Source organism: Nuphar pumila, chromosome 3 (genome assembly GCF_984573655.1).
Source record: "Nuphar pumila chromosome 3, dmNupPumi1.hap1.1, whole genome shotgun sequence".
In the NCBI taxonomy this organism is placed as follows: domain Eukaryota; kingdom Viridiplantae; phylum Streptophyta; class Magnoliopsida; order Nymphaeales; family Nymphaeaceae; genus Nuphar; species Nuphar pumila.
Genome location: NC_143251.1, coordinates 120,249,436 through 120,254,821, shown reverse-complemented (window position 1 = coordinate 120,254,821; position 5,386 = coordinate 120,249,436). Strand labels below are relative to the sequence as shown.

Sequence of the window (5,386 nt, the reverse complement as noted above, 5' to 3'; positions counted from 1 at the left end):
AGTTTGGAAAAAACTAGTTGACAGTTGACAAGATTAGCATGAACTTGGTGCATGTACCATGTGATGACCACAACCAACAAAGGGTGGCAAAAATCTGACCCGCCAACCCGCTTCTTAGTCGGATTAAGGTTTGGCTTAAACGGGTCAACCCGCCTGACCTGTTTATTTAACGGGTCATGTTCGTGTTCATGTTAGGGGTATACCAACCCGTTTGATCCGTTTAATAAATGGGTTAGGCAGGCGGGTCAACCCGTTTACACGAACCTGTCAACCCGCAACCCGTTTATATATATATATATTAACTTATCTAACCCTAACTCCTGTTTGACCAATAGTCCGAACCAAATCAAATCGTAAACAAAAATGTCTATGTTATCGGGTTGACTCGTTTAATAAATGGGTCACCATGTCATGTAATCGTGTCGTGTCAACCCGACCTATTTATTAAACGGGTTAACAGTGTCGTGTCGGGTTACCCAATTAATAAATGGGTCATGTTCGTGTTTGCCACATCCAACCCGTTTAATGAACGGGTCGTGTTCGTGTTGAGGTATTCTGACCCATCAACCCGTCGACCTGACCCGATTGCCACCCCTACAACCAACTTATCAGAGTCAGATCATGTCCAATTGGATCTGATGAACCATGCCAATTAAAACTTGGTTTGACTTGGAATCCGGCCTTCCTAATTGACTAATCGTGGTCGTCGGGCCAGACCCACTGATTGGCTGGACGGTGGCCTAGTTTTGCTTGACTCAGGATCCATTTCAGAGTTTATGGGTCTTTCAAGACTCCATTAAGCTGGTCCGTGTTTGGACTCAGATCCATTTTACCTGGTTCCACCTAATAGTAATCCGAAATTGGTACCACCGAGGATGAATCTATAAGCCTGTTGGGTGGAGTCTGCATGATATGAATGCAGTTGGGCCTGGATCCAGTTTGTTTATTCAGTTATACATATAAAATTTGCGATATATAGTTCTTACCCATAAGAAATGTAGGGTCTGGATCCATACATGAAATGAATTGGTCTAATCTGGTAGAAAAAAATTTGCTTCGAATCCAAAAAGATCAAATTAGATAAGTCAGGATCCCATCTAAATACACATTTGATCTTATTTTGTATGTAGTTGGTAGCTTATAGGAATATATCCGTGTCAAGTTGGATCAGATCCAATACACGGGCAATCCTGCTTGTTGGATCGGATCATACCTCCATGGTCCAAGGACTGCCTCTATGATATGTCCAACCAAAGTCGCTTCCAGTTTTGGTGCAAATGGATTGGATTGGTTTTGGAATTTTGAATTGAATCTGACACTATGAATAAAAATTCGATTTGCAAATAGGATTTGGTTGCGAGTGTGGATAGATTCTCCCTATCAGATCTATGTTCAAATCTGGATCAAACCCCAATCTGTTTTCACACTTTTACATGTTAAATTTCAACCTTTCTTATTGGATCCAGAATTATCATTTACAATTAGAATCTTGATTCAACTCTACGCTATCGGATAAGGTTCGCATCCAGATTCGGACCAGGATTGCCCCTGATTTTCGAATTCGGACCCCGGTCCGGAACTACTATAATGCGACCCTATCCGACCCGTCCAAACTCGAGGGGTGGCCCATTTTCCGCGTGGGAAAGGCGGTTCTCACGTCTCTCGCTGACGTGTCATATTCTTCAAAACTATTCTAGGTTCGTCAGCAGGTCCACCTTGCCAACCACTTACCTCCTCAGGAAAGTAAAACCAAATCTAGCCGTACGTTGTGTTGCCAACCGCTTCATCAGGACCGTAGATTCATGACCTCTCTGCTTATAAATACCCCAACCCTCGCTCCTTTCCCTGACTTCTCGTCCTCCAGTGTGGGGTTAGGGCGAGTTTGTTCCCGTGTGTTATGTCTGCCGTGCGTTTTTTGGGTTTCTTGCTCTGGATTTAGGGTCTTCCTTCCTTCTTCCACCATGTAGGGTTCGGTTTTCATTCTTTGGCTTTTCCTGATTTCTCTATCCAAGAGGAGAGCGAAGCAAAGGGCCAGATCGGATCGCTATCAGTAAGCGTTTATTCGTTTGATTCGAGTTATTTAGGGTGAGGACTCTTCTCTGCTGTTTGCGGTCTGTTTTTGCGGCAAATTGTGTTGTAGGTTTCGATTTTATTTGATATAAGATGATTTTGAGTTGTCGATCTGTAGCCAGTATGATAATAGGACGAGAATTTGATGCTGATTATCTGGAATAGAGAAGCAAGGGTTCTGAGGTTACGGGAGGTTGAATGCAAATCTTGTGCTCGTCTTTCTGATCTTGCTTTAAAGGATTCGTGGTAGAGAAGGCATCCTTCTGTTGGTTAGTCATCTGCTGGCATGCCGCTCTTCTGCATATGATTGATGAGTTGAGATTTATGGATTAGATGAGTGATTATGAATACGATAGTAGAAGCAAGCAGGTAAAGTTTTAGTGTCGGTTTTGGGGCAATTGGTGTAACCTTGCCCTTTCCCTTCACCGTGATGCATAGCTGTTTGCTTATCAAGTTTGGATGATTTCTCTCCCTGTCTTGGTCTAGGTTTATGCTGACCGCAGACTTTACTTCGTGATTAGCTGTGCGGTGTTATTATGGGTTTAAAAAACGAGTTTTACTGGACTTGCCCTCTTTTAGTAGGACTAGTATACATCTCATGTTGGTTCTGGTTCTGTTGTTGAATCTAGGGCTTGCTGCCATGGTCGGAGCAAAAGCATTTGGATGTGCGGCAGTGTGTTCTCTGCTATGAAGAGGGTTATCCGTTTTGTAATGGAGGTTTATTATTATTTTTTTCAATGGTGGGTATCATTGCGAGGTTGATATTCGGCACTTGTTTTGTTGATGTAGTGCGGATTCTCTTTATGGATGTGGTCAAGATCAAATTTAATCTTTTCTTATCCATCGATAGATTGATTATGAAAAGGGAAGGCTACTTCACTTGGTCAACACTGTTATCGTAGTGCATGAACTATTCTTCTTCTGCCTGTATATATGATCCATCGAATTAAGAATATTCTTCTTCTGGTCGCTCCTCCTTCAGGTATTGATATTCAAAAGTCATTGCAGGGGACAGGAAATGCGTACCTTTGGTGCTTAGGCTGGGTGACAACCAATCTACAAAAAAACATTTTTGTAGTTGTATTTGCGGGGTAGACATGATCATCTGCTCTTTTTTATTGCTATTTTATTGGCCTCGTCTTTGCAACTCTTTTTTTCTTTGGGTCTTTTCCCCTACAGAAGAGGGTGTTGATGCTCCGGATTTACTGCAGGAGATTATTTGCTGCAAGCAATACGAGACCAAGAAACACAACTTGGAGTCGTGTTTGTAAGATGTTTTTAATTGGAATAGTCCGTTCTGTTGTAGTCGTTATCTTATCCTCCCATCTTTACTTCTTTGGACTATTTTATTTGGATTATTCTAGACCACTATCTTATTGTGATTGCTTGGTAGTGCAAGCATCGACTGTCATATTATGAACTTTTTTTTCTGTTTGGATGGCAAATGCGCGTGGCCATTGGAGTTGCTGTTGGCCATAGATAGGCTGCTATATGAGGCTTTTGTGGTGGTTCGTGGTTGGTAGGTTGGAACCTCTGTTGGTTGTATCGTTCTTAAACTCTTATAGGGGAATGTCAGAGTATTTAATTGGCCATCAGTGAATAATTTGGGGGTGATGCCTTGTCTGTTTTGTCCTTTATGTATCAGGTAAGTTATGCAGCAAGGTGCTAGGGTGGTGGAGCATACTGCGATTTATGTGGATGTGTAGATAAGAATCTTGCAGCATTTTATTAGGGTTTTCCCATCTTTATTGCTGCCTGATTAGATTGTGCCTTTTGTTAGTTTTTTTCCTTGTAATTTTAATTTTTCTCTTTTGAATCTTTGTTATTCAATGATGGTTATATCCAATTTCTGTCTCGTAGTGAATTTTGGGCATTTTAATTGGTATTGCGGATTGTTGGAACATATGGGTGGAGCTGAGATCAAGGTGGCAGAGGAATCTTGGCACCATTGGCAGAAGAGGATTATAAGTTCATTTGTTATTTGTTATGGTTTTGTTTGTTTGGGAGAGTCTGTGATTTAGTTGTTGGTTTTGTGAACAGGCAAACGGGTAGGATTATTGCTGGTGGCTTGAAGCAAAGACCTAACTTTATCGTGAATTGTATTTTTAGTTTTTGTTTTTCAATATTATCTTTCTTCTTCCGGATCAGATGCTTTGATGTTGATTCATCCCATGTTTGCTGTCTGGATCTGTAGGGTCAGATTGTTGGTTTTGTTAATGAGCTGTGTTCGTGGGCGTGGTTCCAACATCAGCAGACTCCATTTGGTTATTTGATTAGATTGCTGTCTGATTAGATTGTGCCTTTTGTTAGTTTTTTTCTTTGGAATTTTAGTTTTTCTCTTTGAATCTTTGTTTTTCAATGATGGTTATATCCAATTTCTGCCTCGTAGTGAATTTTGGGCATTTTAATTCGTATTGCGGATTGTTGGAACATATGGGGGGAGCTGAGATCAAAGTGGCAGAGGAGTCTTGGCACCATTGGCAGAAGAGGATTATAAGTTCATTTGTTATTTGTTATGGTTTTGTTTGCTTGGGAGAGTCAATGATTTAGTTGTTGGTTTTGTGAACAGGCAAACGGGTAGGATTATTGCTGGTGGCTTGAAGCAAAGACCTAGCTTTATCGTGAATTGTATTTTTAGTTTTTATTTTTCAATGTTATCTTTTTTCCTCCCTGCTCTTCTTCTTTTCTTCCGGATCGGATGCTTTGATGTTGATTAATCCCATGTTTGCTGTCTGGATCTGTACGGTCAGATTGTTGGTTTTGTTAATGAGCTGTGTTTGTGGGTGTGGTTCCAACATCAGCAGACTCCATTTGGTTATTTGATTAGATTGCTGTCTGATTAGATTGTGCCTTTTGTTAGTTTTTTCTTTGGAATTTTAGTTTTTCTCTTTGAATCTTTGTTTTTCAATGATGGTTATATCCAATTCCTGCCTCGTTGTGAATTTTGGGCATTTTAATTCGTATTGCTGATTGTTGGAACATATGGGGGGAGCTGAGATCAAAGTGGCAGAGGAGTCTTGGCACCATTGGCAGAAGAGGATTATAAGTTCATTTGTTATTTGTTATGGTTTTGTTTGCTTGGGAGAGTCGGTGATTTAGTTGTTGGTTTTGTGAACAGGCAAACGGGTAGGATTATTGCTGGTGGCTTGAAGCAAAGACCTAACTTTATCGTGAATTGTATTTTTAGTTTTTATTTTTCAATATTATCTTTCTTCCTCCCTGCTCTTCTTCTTTTCTTCCGGATCGGATGCTTTGATGTTGATTAATCCCATGTTTGCTGTCTGGATCTGTAGGGTCAGATTGTTGGTTTTGTTAA

The 5,386-nt window shown here is 40.6% G+C and overlaps 1 long non-coding RNA gene across 6 annotated transcripts; it reads left to right on the top strand.

The window, feature by feature from the left end:
- The first annotated feature begins 1,933 nt into the window (after positions 1-1,933).
- LOC149843490 (uncharacterized) lies at positions 1,934-4,741 on the top strand. Of its 6 annotated transcripts, none has more exons than XR_016430883.1 (3): positions 1,939-2,050; positions 2,193-2,439; positions 2,700-4,741. It is a non-coding gene; the product is annotated as an uncharacterized LOC149843490 (long non-coding RNA). The 6 variants fall into 6 exon arrangements; XR_016430882.1 differs by having other exon boundaries at positions 1,947-2,085; XR_016430884.1 differs by having other exon boundaries at positions 1,966-2,085; positions 2,189-2,439.
- The last annotated feature ends 645 nt before the right edge of the window (positions 4,742-5,386 follow it).